Raw genomic sequence first — 23,071 nt, forward strand, 5'->3', positions numbered from 1 at the left:
ACTCCTTTTGGGCAGGGATTATATCTACCAACTCTGTTGTTTTATATTCTCTGAAGTGCTTAGTAAAGAATTCTGCACATAGAAAGCTCTACATAAATACTATTAATTGATTCATTTTGCACTTAAATTGTTTAATATAGATTAGTAAATGATTCTGTTAAGTACTACCTGCCCAGAGTTTACCCCAGTGCTTTATACTTAGCAAGTACTCAGTATTCATTCATTCATTCAATAGTATTTATTGAGCGCTTACTATGTGCAGAGTACTGTACTAAGCGCTTGGAATGAACAAGTCGGCAACAGATAGAGACAGTCCCTGCCGTTTGACGGGCTTACAGTCTAATCGGGGGAGACAGACAGACAAGAACAATGGCAATAAATAGAGTCGAGGGGAAGAACATCTCGTAAAAACAATGGCAACTAAATAGAATCGAGGCGATGTACATTTCATTAACAAAATAAATAGGGTAATGAAAATATATACAGTTGAGCAGATGAGTACAGTGCTGAGGGGATGGGAAGGGAGGGGGGGAGGAGCAGAGGGAAATGGGGGGAAAAGAGGGTTAAGCTGCGGAGAGGTGAAGGGGGGGTGGTAGAGGGAGTAGAGGGAGAAGAGAAGCTCAGTCTGGGAAGGCCTCTTGGAGGAGGTGAGTTTTAAGTAGGGTTTTGAAGAGGGGAAGAGAATCAGTTTGGCGGAGGTGAGGAGGGAGGGCGTTCCAGGACCGCGGGAGGACGGGGCCCAGGGGTCGATGGCGGGATAGGGGAGACCGAGGGACGGTGAGGAGGTGGGCGGCAGAGGAGCGGAGCTTGTGGGGTGGGCGGTAGAAAGAGAGAAGGGAGGAGAGGTAGGAAGGGGCAAGGTGATGGAGAGCCTTGAAGCCTAGAGTGAGGAGTTTTTGTTTGGAGCGGAGGTTGATAGGCAACCACTGGAGTTGTTTAAGAAGGGGAGTGACATGCCCAGATCGTTTCTGCAGGAAGATGAGCCGGGCAGCGGAGTGAAGAATAGACCGGAGCGGGGCGAGAGAGGAGGAAGGGAGGTCAGAGAGAAGTCTGACACAGTAGTCTAGCCGGGATATAACAAGAGCCCGTAGCAGTAAGGTAGCCATTTGGGTGGAGAGGAAAGGGCGGATTTTGGCGATATTGTAAAGGTGAAACCGGCAGGTCTTGGTAACGGATAGGATGTGTGGGGTGAACGAGAGAGACGAGTCAAGGATGACACCGAGATTGCGGGCCTGAGAGACAGGAAAGATTGTCGTGCCATCCACGGTGATAGAGAAGTCTGGGAGAGGACCGGGTTTGGGAGGGAAGATGAGGAGCTCAGTCTTGCTCATGTTGAGTTTTAGGTGGCGGGCCGACATCCAGGTGGAGACGTCCTGGAGGCAGGAGGAGATGCGAGCCTGAAGGGAGGGGGAGAGGACGGGGCGGAGATGTAGATCTGCGTGTCATCTGTGTAGAGATGGTAGTCAAAGCCGTGAGAGCGAATGAGTTCACCGAAGGAGTGAGTGTAAATGGAGAACAGAAGAGGGCCAAGAACTGACCCTTGAGGAACTCCAACAGTTAAAGGATGGGAGGGGGAGGAGGCGTCAGGGAAGGAGACCGAGAATGACCGGCCAGAGAGGTAAGAGGAGAACCGGGAGAGGACGGAGTCCGTGAAGCCAAGGTGAGATAAGGTATGGAGGAGGAGGGGATGGTCGACAGTGTCAAAGGCAGCAGAGAGGTCAAGAAGGATTAGAATGGAGTAGGAGCCATTGGATTTGGCAAGAAGGAGGTCATGGGTGACCTTAGAGAGAGCAGTCTCGGTAGAGTGGAGGGGACGGAAGCCAGATTGGAGGGGGTCTAGGAGAGAATGGGAGTTAAAGAATTCTAAGCATCGATTGTAGATGACTCGTTCTAGGATTTTGGAAAGGAAGGGTAGGTAGGGAGATAGGGCGATAACTGGAGGGGGAAGTGGGGTCAAGAGCGGGTTTTTTTAGGATGGGGGAGACATGGGCATGTTTGAAGGCAGAGGGGAAGGAGCCATTGGAGATTGAGTGGTTAAAAATAGAAGTTAAGGAAGGGAGGAGAGCAGGGGCGATGGTTTTAATAAGGTGAGAGGGAATGGGGTCCGAGGTGCAGGTGGAGGGGGTGGCACTTGCGAGGAGGGAGGAGATCTCATTTGAGGATACTGCAGGGAAGGATGGGAAAGTAGGGGAGAGGGTTGGTGGGGAGGCGGAGGCCTCTCTGATGGCCGCTACTCTGTCCTAGCCCTCCTACACCTCTCAGCTGCCTCTGACACTGGAGACCACTCCCTTCTTGAAACTTGATCCAACTTGGGTTTCACTGATACTGTCCTCTCTTGGTTCTCCTCCTAACTCTCCGACATCTCCTGCTCAGTTTTTTGTTTTTCTTTTTTTTTTTTTGCTGGCTCCTTCTCTACTTCCCACTCTTTGACAGTGGTGGGGCGGTGTGGGGGGGGGGGGGGGGGGCGGCGGGGCTCAAAAACTCAGTTGTAGGTCCCTTTCTCTTCTCCATCTACACCCACTCCCTTGGGGAATTCATTCGCTCTCATGGCTTTAACTACCATCTTTATGCGGATGATTCCCAAATCTATTTCTCCAGTCCTGATCTCCTGCTTTCAGGACATCTCTACCTGGATGCCCCACTAACACCTGAAACTAAATTTGTCCAAAACTGAACTCCTTATCTTCCCACCCAAACCCTGTCCTCCCCAGGTCATTCCCATCACTGTAGACAATACGACTATCCTCCCTATCTTACAAACCTGTAATCATGGTTTTGTCCTTGATGTCTCTCTCTCATTTCAGCCACATATTCAATCTCTCACTAAATCCTGTCAGTTCTACCTTTACAATATCTCTAGAATCCAACCCTTGCTCTGCATCCAAACTGCTATCATGTTGATCCAAGTACTTATCCTATCCCTTGATTACTGCATGTGCCTCCTTGCTGACCTCCTTGCCTCCTGTCTCTCCCCACTCCAGTCCACACTTCACTCTGCTGCACAGATCATTAATCAACAAATGTGGTCAGTCCACGCCTCCCCACTCCTCAAGATCCTCTAATGGCTGCCCATCCACCTCTGTATCAAACAGAAACTCCTTACCATCAGCCTTAAAGCATTCAATCACTTTACTCCATCCTATCTCACCTCACTGACTTCCTACTATAGCCCAGCCAGCATCCTCTACTCCTCTGGTACCAGATTACTCACTGTGCCCTGATCTATCTCACCACTGACCCCTTTCCCACATCCTCCCCCTAGCCTGGCACTACCTCCCCCTCTATATACACCAGACCAATACGGTCCCCACTTTCAAAGCATTAAAATCCCATCTCCTCCCAGAGGCTTTCCCTTACTAAGCCCTCTCCTCCCAGGCTCCCTCTCCCTTCTGTGTTTTCTCTGCACTCTGTGACTTTGGGCATTTGATATTCACCCCACCCTCAACCCCACAGCACTTATATACATAGTTTTAAAATATATATTATAAATTTTTTATATTCATTTCTGTAAGCAGGGAAGGCATCTGCTAACTCTTCCAAGTGCTTACTACAGTGCTCTGCATATAGTAAGATTTCAATAAATACCATTGATTGATTTATTGATTGATTGATTGATGAGTACAGTAGAATTAGTATACAGTAGAATTTGCATACACATGATCCCTGTCCTCAGAGAGTTTGCAATCTAGGGGGAGAGACAGACACTGAAATATAGGACAGAAAGGAGGATGCAATAAGCAGTAAAATATAAAGATACATATATATATAAAGGTGCTACGGGGCAAGGAAGTATGAGTGCCCAAGTGACCAGAAGGTACTGAAGCAGTAGTTGCTGGGGTTGGGTATCATGTGGAGAGAAGAGAGATTAATCAGGGAAGGCCATCTGGAGGATATGGGGAAAGCATCTGTCAGGGCGACTAAGGTTACCACACATGAGTTTGAGTTCTAAGGACCAACATTTGAAATCAAGCTAAAATAGGATTGTTTAAATTGCTTGACCCCCAAGTATAATGAAAAAAAAGTAAATCAGATAGCTACAACTCCAAATGGATGGATAACCATTTAAAAGATGAGAAACTGGGAACATGGGTAAAATCAGTAGTGCCCTACTGATCCTCGTTTAGGTCTTTTCATTTTCCATGTGTTGTGTTTTCATCACTCCTTTCACATCAGTTGCCGGTTCCCTCTCCCCTGTTCGATTTTAGAATGGGAGCTCCCTGAAGGGTGAACACTGTGTCTAATTCCCACCTGTGTATTCTTTCCCTGTGTTTAGTTCAGTGATATGTACATGTAAGTGCTTAATCAATACTATTATTACTGCCAGTTTCCTAGATAGAAAAGTGTCAGCTAGGAAGGGAGGTGGCCTCCCCTCCCCAACCCTAGAGATTCCTCTTGAGTGAAGGAATTTTTAGCTCTAATACATTGGCAAACTCCCTAAGGATTGTGTGTCTGTTTCTTCAGCTGCCCTATCTTAAGTGCTTAGGAGAGCACTTGGCCCCTTGGCAAGTTAAATATCAGTTATATATTAGTTAAATGTCACTGAATATCCACAGTAAATTGTAAACTCTTAGCGGGCAGGGATTGTGGCTACCAACTCAATTGAACTTTGCCATGCTACTAGAACAGTGCCTTGCACACAGTAAGTGCTCATTAAATACCACCGATTGATCAGTTGAATGACTGCAAAGGTTTCGCTTAACTGTTTACTAAATGGTTTGGGTGCAGGAGTGCATAGTGAAGTCTCCAAGTTTTCAGATTACCCAAATATCTTCTGGGAGATGAAATACTGGGCAGAGCTGAGTGAGTGGGGTAGAAAGATAGTGGGTGATCCTCAGTATGAGCCAATGGGAGGTAATACACCCGTAGGGAAATCATCCAAATTGCAAGTAAATGATGATGGGCTCTAAGTTACCAGTCATGGCTCAGGGCATAAATCTTAGAGTCATCGCTGGCAGGTGTTGTTTTTTTTTAAAAAAATCACTGTTTTATGTGGCAGCATCCAAAAGGGGCAGCTGAACACTGAGTATCATGGAGGGTGGGAAGGGGGAGAAAATCAATCAATCAAATGGTATTTATTGAACATTGTGTGCAGAGCACTGTGCTAAACACTGGGGAGAGAACAACAGAGGTGACAGACACATTTCCTGCCCACAGTTGAGCTTTCAAACTAGAGAAAATGAATGAGATTTGCCACTAACTATAACCACATTTGGCCTGGACCTAGAATCTTTGGCTAACTCTGGTAGCCTGATTTGAGGAAGGGCAGAATAGAATTGGAGGTGGTCCATAAAAAGATGATTAAGATGATCAGGGTGAAAGGAGAAATTTCCATCTTAGGACAGATTGAAAATGATTAGGACTTTGCAGGCTAGAAAGGTGAAAGCTAAAGATACATAATTTAAATGTACTACTCTCATTCTACAGCCCAGCCCGCACACCTCACTCTTCTAGTGCTAACCTTCTCATTCTACCTCTGTCTTTCCTGTCTCACCACTGATCCCTAGCCCACATCCTGCCTCTGTCCGGGAACACCCTCCCTCCTCAAATCCAACAGACAGTTATTCTCCCCGCTTTCAAAAACTTGCTGAAGGCACATCTCCTCCAAGAAGCCTTCCCCCCCTTCCTCTAAGACCTCCCTTTCCTCTTCTCCTACTCCCTTCTGTGTCTCCCTGACTCGCTCCCTTTGTTCCTCCTCAGTCCCAACCCCACTGCATTTATGTACATATCTGTAATTTATTTATTTATATTGATGTCTGTCTCCTCTCTTCTAGACTGAAGCTCATTGTGGGCAGGGAATGTGTCTGTTTATTGTTGCATTGTACTCTCCCAAGCGCTCAGTACAGTGCTCAGCACACAGTAAGCGCTCAATAAATACAGTTAAATGAATGAATGAAATGTACAAAATCAATATAAAGGAGGACAGGGTAAAACAGAATTGTTATATAACAACACTTATAACAGGACAGTGACTTCATGGGGCAAGAATGGACCCCAAACATGGCAACTCTGGATCCAAGGGGTTTTGAAAGCGACATCTCCTCCTCCAGCTGACCATGATGGGCCTCCTCCTTCTAATACCAATACTAAATAACAAACTATATTTATTGTTTTCATTGTGTTAAGCATTGTGGTAGATACAAGATCATCAGACTGTAGAAGCAGCGTGGCTTAGTGGAAAGAGCACGGGCTTGGGAGTCAGAGGTCATGGGTTCTAATCCCGGCTCCGCCACTTGTCTGCTGTGTGACCTTGGGCAAGTCACTTAACTGCTCTGTGCCTCTGTTACCTCATCTGTAAAAATTGGGATTAAAAAAAATGTGAGCCCTACGTGGAACAATCTAATTACCCTGTATCTACCCCAGTGATCAGAACAGTGCTCTGCACATAGTAAGTGCTTAACAAATACCATAATCATTATTATTGTACACAGTCCCTGTGCCACCGAGGCTCACAATCTAAGAGGTAGGGAACAAAAACTATCTCAGTCTCATTATACAGATGCAGAAACTGAGGCCCAGAAAGATAATAATAATAATTGTGGTATTTGTTAAGCGGTTACTATGTGCCAAGCACTATACTAAGTGTTGGGTGGATACAAGCAAATCAGGTTAGACACAGTCCCTGTCCCATGTCGGGCTCACAGTCTCAATCCCCATTTTATAGATGAGGTAACTGAGGCACAGGGAAGTTAAGTGACTTGCCCAAGGTCCCTCAGCAGAAATATGGTAGAGCCAGGATTAGAACCCAGATTTTTCTGATTTCCAGGTGCGTGCTCTATCCATTAGGCCACACTGCTTCTCTATAGTGATTTATCTCAAGCCAGGGGCAGAGCTGGGGATAAGAAGGTAGGTCTCTCTCTTCCCTGTCCCATGCTCTTTTCAACAGGCCATACTACTTTTCTCTAGGTTCCTTCCAGATCCAGCCTTCCAACAGCCAAGAAGGAAGCCCAAGGAGGGGCCGGGAGATGTCACCAACTGTGAGACTCAGAGGGGTCTTCATTGCCCAGTCCCCGGATTTGAGAACTACCGCAGTCTGCTCTCGGCATCCTCCGCAGTTCTAATCCACTTGGGCTCTCCTCTGTGCCAACTAGGAAACTCCATCTCATCTTGCCTTCCACCACTCTGGCAGGAAAGAGCACAAGGTCTCCACAAAACCACGGGAAGGCTAGTGGCTGCTAAAGTGGTCCCTGTGGCTACAGGTTTGCCTTGGACTCTGAGCCTCAGGGGCCCTGAATTCCTTCTCCTCTAGCCACAACATCTGCAGACTTTGTTTTTATTTTGCATATTTGTCCTTGTGTTTTGTCTTCTTTTCATGTTTTTGTCTCCAGTCCCTTCTCCTCACTTAGAATCTTAGATTAAGGGACAGAGACCATGTCTAATTCCCACCTGTGTATTCTCTCCCAGCACTTAGTACTGTATTCTGCACACAGTCAAGTGTTTGATAAATACTATTATCTCTACTACTGTACCCCTTCTTAGGAGACCAGTAAGCACCCATGCCTGGAGGAAGGAGATCCTACCGGGATGCTTCAGACCAGCTCATCCCCGTCCTACCACCCAGGGACCAACTGGCATCACCACTCCTCATGTCAGACAGCCAGGCTTTTCATTCAATAGTATTTATTGAGCGCTTACTATGTGCAGAGCACTGTACTAAGCGCTTGGGATGAACAAGTCGGCAACAGATAGAGACAGTCCCTGCCGTTTGACAGGCTTACAGTCTAATCGGGCTTTTGACAGGAGCCGGAAGGTGGAACACCCCTCCAGAACCCTGGCCAAAATTCCTGTCTTATGGAAACACTAAATCATATGGCTCAGTAACCCCAACTGACTTACGGGAGCTTAACTGATTCGATTCATCTGTCCAAATCACCTTTAATGTGGCACCATTAGTAATGATGTCTTAATGTAAATTATACGCTCACTGAAGCATTAGCGATTACACAAAGAGGAACTAATACAGTGTAACTATACTTTATTAGCAGCGTGTTGGGGCACTGACACCTCAACCCCCGGTTCTGCTGCCTTCAGTTTGTCCTTTCTAGATGAAGATCATCCTGTTAGAATGTCAGATGTTTTCCCCTCACCATCGTCATGAAGCAGCATCTCTAATCCAAGGAATTAATACAAGCCAGCAGAAAGTTTCTATGGAGGGCTCATCATCATTTATTATGGGTTCCTGAGAGCAGCAAGGTTGGTAACACTAGCAATGATATTTATTAAGCAATCCCTGAGTGCCAGACATTGTGCTTAGACTTCGGGAAATACACTAGAAGGAAGAGATACAGTCCCTGGCCACAAGGAGCTTCCATTCTAGTAGGGGAGACAGACCTGAAAATATTTACAAAGAGAGTAATCAGAATAAATACTTGAATAAACAGCTGAATATAGGGTGAATGGTTTATTGATGGTTGTCTGAGGAAAGTCAGGCTGTGGAGGAAAAAAATGGAGTTTGAGAAAATGAGTTTATATACTAGTTGGGAATGTAAACACCAGGTATGATCTGAACCTTTTTTCAGTAGGGGTGAAGGTTTCCCCACTTTACATTCTATATCCTAAGTTCAATTTACCATTTTCATGGGTCCGTCTTCATATTCTTTTGGTCCTCAGGAAATAAGTACACAGGCTACTATTTTGCTTTGCTTCTGACTCCTTTCCCAGGCCCTCCCTCTGGCCTGGAATTCCCTGCCCTTCCATAGCCTTAGGAAAGTTACCTCTCCTCCACAGGCCTTCCCCGATTAAACCCTCTTTTCCCCGACTCTCCATCCCTTCTGCGTCATCTATGAATTTGGATCTGTATGACTTTGGGGCATTTGGTATTCACCCCACCCTCAACCACACAGCACTTCTATACGTATCAGTTATTTATTTATAATAATGTCTGTCTCCCCCTCTAGACTGTAGGTTCACTGTGGGCAGGGAATATGTCTACCAGCTGTTACACTGTACTTTCCCAAGCACTTAGTACAGTGCTCTGCACACAGTACACACTCACTAAATACCACTGATTGATTGATCAATTGAATTAAATAGCAAACTGAAAACCTTACCTGCTTATAAGAAGCAGCATAGCATGGTAGATAGGGCATGGGCCTGGGAGTCAGAAGGTGATGGGTTCCAATTCCAACTCCACCACTTGTCTGCTGTCTGACCTCTGACGTCATTCACTTCTCTGGGTCTCAGTTACCTCATCTATAAAATGAGGACTGAGAATGTGAGCCTCATGTGGGAAAGGGATTATGTCCAATCCGATTTGCTTGTGTAATGAATAATGGTTATTATGGTATTTGTTAAGTGCAGCATGGCTCAGTGGAAAGAGCCTGGGCTTGGGAGCCAGAGGTCATGGGTTCTAATCCCAGCTCTGCCACTTGTCAGCTGTGTGACTGTGGGCAAGTCACTTCACTTCTCTGTGCCTCATTTACCTCATCTGTAAAATGGGGATTAAGACTGTGAGCCTCATGTGGGACAACCTGATTACCCTGTATCTACCCCAGTGCTTAATAAATGCCATCATCATCATTATTATTATTATTATTGTTATTATTATTCTATGTGCCAAGCACTGTTCTAAGAACTGGGGTAGATACAAGGTAATCTGGTTGTCCCATGTGGAGTTTACAGTCTTAATCCCAATTTTACAGATGAGGTAACTGAGGCACAGAGAAGTGAAGTGGCTTGTGGTCCACACAGCAGACAAGTGGCAGAGCTGGAATGAGAACCCACGTCCTCTGACTCCCAAGCCCGTGCTTCTTTCCGCTAAACCACGCTACTTCTCTATCCAGCACTTAGAACAGCGCTTGGCACCTAGTAAGCGCTTAACAAATACCATTATTTTTATTATCATTATTATCTATCCCAGCGCTTAGTAGACTGCCTCACACACAGTAAGTGCTTAACAAATACCATAACAATAATTATTTTTATTATAATGCCCACAATCTGTTTCATTGGGTTCTTGGATGCTTTAGCCACTTTTAAATTCTGGGTTATGGATCCCACTACATCCAGCTATCTCCCAGCCATCTCGCAGGTAGGTAGTTTGGGGATGTAGTCAGTGTTTACTCTGTGCCAAGCATTGTACTAAGAGCTGGAATCCATATAGGGTAATTAGACTAAGCATGATCCCTGTCCCACACAAGTCTCCCGAATTATGAGGTAGGGTGAGCAGGTGGTTTATTCCCATTTTACAGATGAGAAAACTGAGTCACAGAGAGGTGGCTTGCCTGAGGTGGCTTGCCAGTGACAGAGCTGGGAATAAAGTCTCCTGACTCCCAGTTCCAGGCTCTCTCCACTAGGCCAGGCTGCCTTCAACATTAAAATGCTCTAGTATCCTATAGAATTCAGGAAGCAAATCGGGCATTGAAATCTGGAAGAAAGACATCCTGAAAACTGTGGGCACCAGCTTTAAAAGTAGTAGCTGCAGCAGCAGAAGTAGTAGAATTTTCTGAGGGCCATCTTGGTGCAGTACACTCTTACTAGGCACTTGGGAAGTACAGAAACATACAGTTATCTGTTCCCCGCCCATAAAGAGTTTACATTCTAACAGGAGAAACATAAAAATATTCACAACACGAGTGGTTAAAGTAAGCAAATCGAGAAGACATACAGGCATGAGTACAAAGGAAGATGTAAATAAGTTCTTCAATGTCAGAGTTGGCTGGAAGGCTGATCTAGCTTGGGATGGTGGGAAATTAATTAATTAAGCCTACTGGAGGAGATAGGATTTTAAGAGGGCTTTTAATTTGAGGAGAACTGAAATCTGTCTGATGTGAGGAAAAAGGGAGTTCCGAGACAGAGGTACAGCATGAGTGAGGGGATGGATGGAGGTGGGAGAATGGAGCGTGCAAACTACATGCTTTAAAAGCTGTGAGCCCGTCACTGGGCAGGGATTGTCTATCTGTTGCCAAATTGTACATTCCAAGCACTTAGTACAGTGCTCGTTACATAGTAAGCTCTCAGTAAATACTACTGAATGAATGAAAAGCAATCAAGAGTAGACTGTCAATCCTCTATACTGTAAGCTTGTTGTGGGCAGACAAAGTGTCGACCAACTCTGTTACACTGTATTCTCCCAAGCATTTAGTACAGTGCTCTGCACACAGTAAGAACTCAATAAATGCAATTGAATTATAATTAGTAGGTAGATGCTATTCTGGATTTAGGGGTTTGAGTTATGTTTTAATGCCTACCAATTTTGATGCTTTACATGTGATTTCTCTCTGTCAATGGCTCCTCAAGTCTAAACCTCCCTCCTTCCCATGCGCACAACTGTAACACACTCAGGTGCACCACCTCTCTGTAATTGTAGTTCCACCAGGTTTCTTCTCAGTTCTGAATCCTGTTCAAAATAGCTCCACTTGGGGTTCTAAGCCCACCACAGTCGGGAGATTCAAAGAGGTGTAAATGTGTCTTTCCAAGACAGAGGTATAGCGTAAGTGAGGGAATGGAGTGGGAGAATAGACTGAGCAAACTACATACTTTAAAAGCAATCAAAAGTAGTAGACCGTAAATCCTCTATACTGTAAGCCTGTTGTGGGCAGATAACGTGTCTCCCAACTCTGCTACGTTGTATTTTTGCTCTCTCATCTTGCCTTACACCAGCTTCTTTTTGACTCACTTCATCATGGCAAGTAACAAACAGGACAGTACAACTTTGGACGGTGTGAGCGAGTGTGTGTGTGCACCCGCGTGCAAGATCCGAACTGCGGGTTCTTTCCAGACACACCATTCTTTCCAGACACACAGGCACCGATAGGTGAATTTCAACCCCACAGGTGTCTTATTGGAACACAGAGAACCTTATTAAATATCCTACAGCACACAGCATCAGGTCCATCTTTCCCACGGCTCCCTGCCTCGGACACTCCTGGCCCTTTCCAAGCCACTTTCCTTCCTGGCCTACGCCATTCAATTTCATCCTCTTATTTATTATTTAATGGGATGTGTGGCGCTGGCCTACGGGAAAGATGCGGCAAAAGATGAAGCATCGTAGATCTGGGTTGTCATTTCCAAAGGAGGAAACTTGAAGTGCCGTGGGTGTCTTGGGTAGGAAGTGTATAAAGTGGGAGAACTTGTAAAGCTGGGTTTTCATCTCCCCTTTCTGCCCTGTGCTCTTTTCCTCCATCTCTCGCTCTTCCTCTCCCCCCTCTCTGCTTTATTTCTTTCCCTCTCCTCTTTTTCTCTCTTTGTTTCTGGCTGGCTACCTCTGGTTCTCCTATTTTCTTCTTTCTGTCTCCCCACCTCCTCTCCCTCTCCATCCCCCACCCCATCTCTCCTCCCTCTCCCTGTCTCTCCCCTCCCTCTCCCTGTCTCTCTGGCTGTCTCCCCGCCTCCCACCCCACACTTAGCTGCCCCAGCCCGTGGGCTCCGAAGCATTTGTTATCTGATCGCCGGGCTCAGCCGGCGGGGGCGGAGGAGGAATGCCTGGCCCAGGGCTCCACCCCTAGTCTGGCTGTCGCCAGCGAGAGAGTCAGAGACAGAGAGAGACACCGAGAGAGAGAACGAGAGAACCCTAGAAATCACTCGGGAAGGGACCAGGAGACATCATGAAACCCCGGTCCCGTTCACCAAGGTAAAAACCACCTTTTCTTGCCTCAGCTGGACTTCCCGCTCCAAAGACGGTCCGCTTTCCAAACTGCGTTTCCCCGCAGAGGGACGAAGGAAGGGGAGCTTTCCGATCGGTGGCGGAGCCGATCCTTAAAACCCACTCGGCCCGACCTGGAGCCGTGAGGGTGCCGGGAAAGACCCCCTAAAGCGGCAGGCAGGCCTCCGGCCGGGGTCAAGGGGCAGCGTGACCCAGTGGATAGAGCACGACCCCGGGAATCAGAAGGACCTGGGTTCTAATTCCGCCACCGCCACTTCTCTGCCGGGTGACCTTGGCCAAGTCACTTCCCTCCCTCCAGGTGTCGGCGACCTCATCCGTAGAATGGGGATTAAGACTGTGGGACTTGGACTGGGTCCAACCTCATCCTACCTTACCCCAGCGCTTAATACAGTACCTGGCTATAGTAAGCGCTGAAAAAAAAATGCCCCAAAATTTTAAAAACAAAACAAAAACTGGGCTCGGAATTAGCGTTTCCCCGGAGTCCAGTCGCCGAGCGGATTACCGAAGGCCTCCCGGCCGTCGAGAGAGCGATGCTCTTTCGTCTAATTGGTTAAAATTTATAATATTCTGACTTTGTCCCAGGCCCAGTCGGAGCTTGCTCTGGGGAAAGCATTCGGTAGAAAATACTGCCCCCGAAATCGGCGGCAGAAATGCGCTCGATTCCCCGAACCCGAGTGCGTTAAGAGAAACAAAAGAAATGCGCATTTCGCAGGCGATTGCAGCGCCTCGCAATGAAAAATGTCACGTGTTGTAATGCAGGGCTGACTTACATGTCCGAAGACAAAGTGTTTCTATCATTTCCCCCTTTTAAAGGTTTAGCAAAATGAGAGATCCAGGTAAATGAGATTGTTTCCAGCTTTCTAAAGACCTGTCCAGTGAGTGGTCCACACAGAAGTGTGGGTTTCTGGGGTACCCCCTTTCCTGAAATAGTGATAGAAAAATATGAATTCTTTGGCAGCAGTGATAAAATTGTAAGTAGTTTATTGCCTTAAATGTAACCTCTTTTCAAGGGCTTTCTTCCAAAGCAACATTCTTTTTTCATCTGTACAGGTAAAATTACCATTTAGAACAGTGATTTCTAAACAGTTTCCCTTTTGAAACTGAGGTAAACAGTGATTTTTTTTTAATTTTTTTTTTTTTGCGGGGGGTGTTGGCAAATCAAAAAAAGTATTTTCATTTTGGAAATTAAATAAATGTGTCCAAAAACCATGAGCTATTCTTGGAATTTAAAGAAAAACAAACAGTAACCAAAACTTCACATCAAAAGTCCAGCAGGAAAATTTCAGCCTTTTTGTTAACTGGAACGCTTTACTTAGTGTTGAAGACCAGAAAACCTTAGAACAAAAGCATGTGGCTCCAAAATATCTTGTAAGCGTTAGTTTGGAACATTTTGTCTATAGTAGTAGTGGTCTTTATTGAGTGCCTCCTTGCTGGGCACTGTAATGAACTGTACAAAGTGTGTAGGAGAGTACAACAGGAGCATTCATTCATTCATTCATTCATTCATTCATTCATTCAATTCCATCGTATTTATTGAGCTCTTTCTGTGTGCGGAGCACTGCACTAAGCAATTGAGACGATATGGTGCAACAATGAATAGATCATTCCCTGCCTACAAGGAGCATACAGTCTGGGGGGGGGGAGACAGACATCAATACAAATAAATTAAATTACAGATATGTGCATAAGTGCTGTGGGGCTGGGAGGGGGGAAGAAAAAGGGAGCAAGTCAGGGTCCTGCAGAAGCGAGTAGGAGAAGGGGAAAGTGGGGCTTAATCTGGGAAGTCCCCTTGGAGATGTGCCTTCAATAAGGATTTGAAGGGGAGGAGAGTAATTGTCAGATTTGAGGAGGGAGGGCATTACCCTATTTATTTTGTTAATGAAATGTACATCGCCTTGATTCTATTTAGTTGCCATTGTTTTTACGAGATGTTCTTCCCCTTGACTCTATTTATTGCCATTGTTCTTGTCTGTCTGCCTCCCCCGATTAGACTGTAAGCCCGTCAAACGGCAGGGACCGTCTCTATCTGTTGCCGACTTGTTCATTCCAAGTGCTTAGTACGGTGCTCTGCACATAGTAAGCGCTCAATAAATACTGTTGAATGAATGAATGAAAGGACGTGGGCTAGGGCTCCCCCCTCCTCCACCCAGACTGAGCTCTTTGTGGGCATGGATTGTCACTATTGTTATATTGTACTTTCCCAAGCGCTTATTCAATAAATAAGATTGAATGAATGAATGAATGAATGGGGCAAAGCAGGGCAGATTGAGGCACAGTGAGAAGGTTAGTGTTACAGGAGTGAAGTGTGTTGGCTGGGTTGTAAGAAAGTAGCAAGGTGAGGTAGGAGGAGACAAAGGGGTGGGGTGTTTTAAAGCCAATGGTGAGGAGTTTTTGTTTGATACGGAGGTTGGATGGGCAACCACTGGAGTTTTTTGAGGAGTGGGGTGACATGTCCTGATCGTTTTGCTAGAAAAGTGATCCCGGCAGCAGAGTGAAGTATGGACTGGAGTGGGGAGAGGCAGGAGGCTGGGAAGTCAGCAAGGAGGCTGATGCAGTAATCCGGGCGGGATAGGATGTCTGATTGTATGACGGTGGTAGCAGTTTGGATGGAGAGAAAAGGGTAGATTTTAATGATGTTGTCAAGGTGGGGCCGAGAGGATTTAGTGATGGATTGAATATGTGGGTTGAATGAGAGAGAGAAGTCAAGGATAACACCAATGTTACAGATTTGTGAGCTAGGAAAGATGATGGTGCCATCTACAGTAATGGGAAAGTCGGGGTGGGGGGTGGTGGTGGACAGGGTTTGGATGGGAAGATAAGGAGTTCTGTTTTGGACATATTAAGCCTGAGGTGACGGGAGGACATCCAAGTAGAGTCGTCTTGAAGGCAGAAGGAAATGTGAGACTGCAGAGAGGGAGTCAGATCAGGTCTGGAGATATAGATTTGGGTATCATTCGCAAGAAGTGGTAGTTGAAGCCTTGGGATCAAATGAGTTCTCCAAGGGAGTGGGTGGAGATGGAGAATAGAAGGGGACCAAGAACTGAACCTTAAGGGACCCGAACAGTTAGCAGGTGGGAGCACAAAGCTCACTCCCTGAACACAGGACACTTACACTTCAATGTGGAATTCACTGCCGAATGACTGGCTAATGAACTCTGCCTGATCCTGCATTTGGGTTTGCAAGGTTTGCAGGGCTACCCTGACCCTTCTCTTGTAGCCAGGTGAGTGGGCCACTGTGAATTCCCTTTCCAAGATGTCTGCATGTACTCCCCTTTGCAAGGAGCATGGAGAAAGCAGGCTTCTTCCCACTCACTGCTCCACCAATCAGTCAGTGGTATTTATTGAGAACTTGTGTGCAGAAGACTGTGCTAAGTGCTTGGGAGTTTGCAGTACAATAGAGTTGATGAATATGATCCTGCCCTCAGTGTGATCAGGAGATGGGCATTAAAATAGATTACAGGTGTGGGGAAGCAGCAGAGAATAAGGATCAATGCCATGGGGTTAAGGATGGGGTAAGTATCAGAGATCCTAGGGGGTACTGACCCGAGTACATAGGTGATATGGAAGGGAGAGAGAATAGGGTGGGGAGACGAGAAGTTAGTCAGGGAAGGCATCTTGGAAGAAATCTGATTTAGGTAGGGCTTTGAAGAAGAGAAGAGTGGTGGCCACAGGCACAAGATGCTAAGCTATGGCATGGATATCTACTTGTAGAGCTTGTATATACCATTATTGGTATTATTATTACCATCATCATCATTATTACTACTACTACTATAATCTCTGTGTGCTCAGCACTGGAACATAATACAACAGAAGAGAACTGGACAAGGTCTCTGTCCTTCGAGAGGCTCATGGTCTAGGAATAAGTGGGGAAACAGGACTGGCAACGAAGGCATACCGAGAAAATGAAACAATTAAAACCCAAAATCTTTATATGAAAGACAAGGTCAGGAATATGTTAGCCACTCAGAGCAGTGCTCTGTCTAATAGATGCTCAAAAATTTTCATTGACAGTAACTATTCTCCCATCACAGCAGGCTTGCAACTCTTCTCCCATCACAGCACTCAGCTTGTCGGGAATCACCTACCATTCTCCACTCCAGCAGGGATGTAGAACAGGGGCAGGGTAAGGGACACGGGTAGGAAGTTTGAGGTCTGACTTGAAGTGTAAAAAAAAGTGTATGTGAAGGAATGATTAATTAAAGAGTCAACCATGATTGTTGTTTTCAAGGACTTTCTAAAATCAGAATATGTGCATTAGAGTTTCTTTTCTTTTCTTTTTTAAAGTATTTGTTAAATGCTTTCTATGATCCAGGGATTCTGTTAAGTGCTGGGGTAGACAGAGTCCATGGGGCTCACAGTTTTAACCCCCTTTTACAGATGAGGTAAGCGAGGCATAGAGAAGTTAAGTGACTCGCCCAAAGTCACAAAGCAGGTGAGTGGCAGGGCCAGGATTAGAACCCAAGTCCTCTGACTCCCTGGCCCATGCTGCTCTTTCCACTAGGCTATGCCAACCCAAATCTTTAGATACAACCAACTGGGGTCGCTTTAAAACCCAGACTCCTGAGAATGTCACTGTCCCACAAGCAACTAGGATGGGTGCCCTGAGGAAGCCAGGAGCAGAAATAACACAGCATGAATGTCTGCCACTGATTATTTTAGAAACCTGGAGAACTGGGCTTTAACTGTCTCGTTCCAGTTAAGGAAGCTTCAGACCATTTACATCGTCTTGACAATTGCGTGTCTTGTACTATTTTGCCCAGAGAACCAATTTAGCTCATGAATCTAGGGTGCTTGCATATCTAATTTTGTCTCTTTGCCTGTTTTGAGAGGTGCTAACTTTAGATTAATACCCAAGATGTCCTAGACTACCAGGAGTGTAAACTGTTTTTCTGACACTGTCCCTGCTAAGCACTTAGCATGTGTCAAAGCACTGTTTAAGTGCTGGAGTAGATACAAGATAATCAGGTTGGACCCAGCCCCTGTTCCATATGAGGCCCATAGTCTAAGATGGAAGGAATCCTCATTTGATAGTTAAGGAAACTGAGGCATAGAAAAGTGAAATGACTTGTCCAAGGTCACCCAGCCAGCAATTGGCAGACCCAGGATTAGAACCCCAGTCCTCTGACTCCCAGGCCCACGCTCTTTCCACTAGGCCATGCTGTTTCATGCACAGCAATTCATTAGTTGATGATATTTACTGAGCCCCTCCTGCATGCAGAGCACTGCAGAGCTCTTGGGAGAGTAGAATCGAAGAAGAGGCATGGCTTGGCTTGTTTTATTGTTTAGTTATATTGTACTCTCCCAAACGCTCAGTATGGTGCTCTGCATGCAGTAAGCGCTCAGTAAATACGATTGACTGACTGACTTCTGCTTGCAAGAATCTTACAATCTAACCTGTAACCCATTCATAAATGGTTGGCAGAGAAAGAAAGAGCCCTCACTCTTACCGGTGCCTCTCTCTCGCTCTGTCTCCTTCTCATCTGACCCCATCCCAGCTTCCTGGGAAGGATCTGCAGTGTTTGGGAGGGCCAGAAAGGCTGAGGTCTTCTGAACTCTCAGACAGGAGTTGCAATTTGCTGCCTCGTGGCCTTTCATGTAAGACAGGAGCATTTTCTCTCTATTGAAAGCTGAATCACTAAAACTCACGGCATGTGGGAGGCAGAGAGAACTTTTTCATTTTTTATTGTTTGAAAATAATGCCCATCTCTGATGCAATAGCATTTCATCCTCATGGAGTTTATAGTTTAGAGGCCGACTGCAAGAGCTTCTACTTTGGAATTGAAATTGAAGGGGCCCCAGCCTATCCCAGTGAATGTTGGGGAGTCCAGGCCCTGCTGGCGTGTGAGGCGATCAACAGCCTCATTCTGGCATGGTCCCACCCACCCTGAACACCACCGCGGTCCACTGGGCCGGTCACTGGTCTAGTGACCCCTAAACTAATAGTCACTCCCTCCGCAGCCAAGTTTCCGACCGAAGGAAACTACCAGAGGTTTATTTGAGGTGATATTGTAACTACGGTGCCTTTTGTCTCTGGTGTTCAAACTGTGTGTAAATGACGAGGTTGCATTCTGGGGTGGTCTCCACCCAAGGCATTTTGGAGCTGGAAATTTCTGATTTTCTGATTTTCAAAGACCAGGTGAATTAGTTCATCAGTGGAGTCATTACGTGAGTAAATCTGGAAGAGCAAAGTCATAAGTGCCATTTCTGAAGTCTAGGTTTTTGAATAACCAAAATGAGAAATACCAAAGGTTTCAGATTGGAAAGAAGTCTGGCAGGAGAGGTTGTCACCCGAAGAAGTACAAACTGGATCTTTTTATTCGTTTCAGTAGAATAGTCTTCTTTCCTCCCTCCAGTGTCTTCCTTCCTCCCTCCCCTCTCCCTTCATTCTCCCGTCTCTCTCTCTTTTTCATCTTTCTTCCTTTTTTCCTTGCTTTACTTGAAACTGTAACTTTTCCCCTTTGGATGACAATTTTCCTACAATCCTACACACTAGGTAGAGCTTTCTTGTGTTTTGGTTACATGCTTTTGGCTCTATTATGAGCAATTTTCTCAGGAAACTAATTCCAGATGTGCTGAGTGGTTTCTGTGGAACTCTGGGAATTAATACTCATGAATCACGGGTTACTTGTTTTCCTTCTGAATAGGATCAGTAGTTTCCTGGTAAATTCTTTTCACTTGTTTAATTTATCATTCCAGTTTTGCCTCTTCCAATCTTAAATTTAGAGTAGACTCTTACCTATTTTCAGTGATAAAGACCAGAAATATACTCAGTTCTTCTAGAATGTATGTCTTCATCACTCCTCTCAAGGGCCAGAATCAGTGTCTAATGTTTTTGTTTGTTTGTTTTAATGGTATTTTTAAAGTGCTTACTATGTGTCAGGCACGGTTCTAAGCACTGGGGTAGATACAAGCTAATCTGATTGAATATAGTCCATGCCCCACATGGGGCTCACAGTCTTAGTCCTCATTTTACAGATGAGCCAACTGAAGCACAGAGAGGTGAATTGACTTCCCCAAGATTACACAGCAGACGAGTGGAGAGCTGGGATTAGAACCCATGTCCTCCGACTCCCAAGCCCGTGCTCTTTTCCATGTCCGTTTACTGTGTCCGCGTACTGTATATATCTTTTATTTATTAATTAATTAATTTATTTATTTATATTAATGTCTTTCTTCCCCTCTAGACTGTGAGCTCTTTGTGGGCAGGAATGTGTCTGTTGTTGTTAGAGTGTACTCTCCCAAGCGCTTAGTACAATGCTTTGCACACAGTAAACACTCAATAAATATGATTGAATGAATGAATGAATGAATGAATGAATGAATACTGTATCCCAGGGCTTACTGCACGGTTCAGTGCTTTAGTATGTAGTAGGTGTTTATTGAATATACTTACTACTACATCTATGTTCTTTGACTAGCCCTCAATGGCAAAATTAGTGAATGCTCTTCATTCATTTATTCAGTCGTATTTACTGAGCTCTTTTCTGTGTGCAGAGCACTGTCCCAAGTGCTTGGAAAGTACAATTCAGCCACAATCCCTGCCCACAACGGGTTCACAATCTAGAAGGGGAGACAGTATAGAAGGGGGGAGACAGACATCTAAACAAGTAAATAGGCATCAATAGCATCGATATAAATAAATAGAATTAGAGATATATATACATATTAGAACAAGAAAAACAGGCTTTAATATAAATAAATAAAATTATAGATATGTACATATGTACACAAGTGCTGTAGGGCGGGGGAGGTAGAGCAAAGGGAGCGAGTCGGAGGTGATGGGGAAGGGAGGGGGAGCTGAGGAAAAGGGGGGCTTAGTCTGGGAAGGCCTCCTGGAGGAGATACATCAGATACATGGCATCAGATACACGGCGAGTACTGCAGCACGAGTTCTCCTTAATGTGGTTGTAAGGGTGCCACTCTTGTGTTCCAGCAGACCTGGGGCATAGTGCATATTTCTATAATATTGAGTTTATTAGGTGCTTGCTGTGTCCCAAGCACTGTACTTAACACTGGGGTGGATACAAAATACCCATGTCAGACATGTCGGACATGGCTGACTAAGTAGAAGGAAGAACAAGCATCTTATCCCCATTCTTACTGGTGAGGAAAGTGAGTTTCAGGAAAGTGAAATGAAAAGGTGAAGTGACTTTCCCAAGGTCACATAGCGGGGAGGTGGCACTTCTATGTGCTTCAGTTGCCTCATCTGTAAAATTAATTCAATCATTTATTGAGCGCTTTACTGTGTGCAGAGCACTGTACTAAATGCTTAGGAGAGTACAGAATAACAATAAACAGACACCTTCTCTGCCCACAGCAAGCTTCCAGTCTAGAGGCTGAGGTTCAGTGACTAGGGGATGGGGTGCTTTCCCCTTCAGCTCTTGGCACTCACAGATGGGGTTGTTTGCGGTTGCAGCGGGGAGGTGGCAGAGGTAGGGTTAGAACCCAGGTCTTCTGATTCCCAGGCCTGTGCTCTTCCCACTTCTGAGAACCAGATGGCAAGGAGGAGCCTGAAATAAAACTAAAATGAAGCCATTCCCCATAAAATTCACCCTCCTTGCTGACCTTCCAGCCTCTGTCTCTCCCCATTCCAGTCCATATTTCACTCTGTTGCCCAGATCATTTTTCTCTGTTGCCTGGATCATTTTTCTCCAAAAACGTTCAGGATCTGTCACCGTGCTCCTCAAAAAACTCCAGTCGTTGCCCATCCACCTCTGCATCAAACAAAAACTCCTCACCATTGGCATTAAAGCACTCCACCCCTTTGCCCCCTCCTACTTCACCTCGCTTCTCTCCTACAACCCAGCCTGCACACCTCCCTCCTCTAGTGCTAACCTTCTCCCTGTGCCTTCATCTCGCCTGTCTTGCCACTGACCCCTAGCCCATGTCCTGCCTCTGTCCTGGAATACCCTCTCTCCTCAAATCTGACAATTACTCTTCCCCACTTCAAAGCCTTACTGAAGGCACATCGCTTCTAGGAGGCCTTCCCAGACTAAACCCCACTTTTCTTCTTCTCCCACTCCCCTCTGCGTCACCCTGATTTGCTCCCTCTGCTCTTCCTCCTTCCCCGCCCCACAGCACTTATGTACATATCTGTGATTTTATTTATTTATATTTATGTCTGTCTCCCCTCCTCTAGACTGTAAGTTCGTTGTGGTCAGGAAATGTGTCTGTTTATTCTTGTATTGTACTGTCCCAAGCGCTTATTACAGTGCTGCGCACTTGGAAAGCACTCAATAAATATGATTGAATGCATGAATGATGAAAATTGTCTTACATGGTACTCCTGGCTCTGTTTTAAAACTGCCCTTTCCCCTTCAGGAAGATTCAAATAAGGCCATAAACCACCATTTATGTCTTGGTTTAGACACCTTCATCAGCACTTCCCTCTCTAAACGCTGGGTGTTCTTTGACCCTTGAAGAGCAGCAAAGGAGGGACTCTCCCACAGTTAATCAGTCAATCAACCAATGTTATTTATTGAGTGCTTACTATATGCAGAGCACTGTACTAAGCACGTGGGGGAGTATAATACAACAGAATTAGCAGATATGTTCCCTGCCCATCACGAGCTTACAAGTCTCAAGGGGGAGAGAGATGTTAATATGAATAAATAAGTAATTTATAAGTCTGCCCCTTTGATTCCCATCAGCTCCAACTCCTGCCAGCGGATCCTGGGGAGAAAAGGCAGCTCAGAGCAAAGTTGGGGCATCAGAGTTCTAGTTCAGCTCTGCCACCGGCCTTCTGGGTGACCTGGACAAGTAGCTTCTAGGCCTCAGTTTCCTCATCTATAAAATGGGGTTGAAGTATCTGCTCCCTCTTCCCCTTGGGAGATCCATATGGGTCTGTATCCTAACTGATTATCTTGTTTCTATCCCGGGGTTTAGTTCAGTGCTTGCCCCATAGTAAGTGCTCAATATCTTTCCACAAGTATTATTATTTTAATAGCTGAATTACCCCCATCAGAAGATGATTTTAAAGCATTTCCCCACTTCTGAACTGACTGTCATGTATGTAATTTGTACAGCACGGTGACTTTTGTAAATCACATAGGAAGCTGTGCCTGTGCCATTTTAAACAGTGTGTTAGGATTCAGATGGTTTCTAAGACCAGTAAGGCCATTCCCCATCTGCCATCATCAATGAGACGAGCTTCAAATGGACAATTCAGTCCACATCTCCTCCTCCTCAAGAACCCCATGCATCTCCACATCAAGCAGACTCTCTTTGCCATCGGCTGTAAGGCACTCTATCAGCTCGCCCTTTCTACCTTTCCTCACTGATCTCCCCAGACCACACCCTTCATTCATCCATCCATTCATTCAATCGTATTTATTAAGCCCTTACTGTGTGCAGCACACTGTACTGAGTGCCTGGGAAAGTACGATACAATAGCATCAGTGTGCTCACTGTACCTTGATCTTGTCTAGCTTGCCATCAACACTTTTCCCACATCCTTCCTCTGACCTG

The 23,071-nt window shown here is 45.5% G+C and overlaps 1 protein-coding gene across 1 annotated transcript in view; it reads left to right on the top strand.

The window, feature by feature from the left end:
* The first annotated feature begins 12,385 nt into the window (after window positions 1-12,385).
* SMAD5 (SMAD family member 5) overlaps window positions 12,386-23,071 on the top strand; it is an 85,313-nt gene continuing 74,627 nt past the window's right edge. Inside the window, exon 1 of the mRNA XM_029050835.2 lies at window positions 12,386-12,568. The gene's annotated coding sequence lies outside the window, so the exon portion shown is untranslated. The remainder of the gene's footprint in view (window positions 12,569-23,071) is intronic.

Source organism: Ornithorhynchus anatinus, chromosome X1, assembly GCF_004115215.2.
Source record: "Ornithorhynchus anatinus isolate Pmale09 chromosome X1, mOrnAna1.pri.v4, whole genome shotgun sequence".
NCBI classification, from domain to species: domain Eukaryota; kingdom Metazoa; phylum Chordata; class Mammalia; order Monotremata; family Ornithorhynchidae; genus Ornithorhynchus; species Ornithorhynchus anatinus.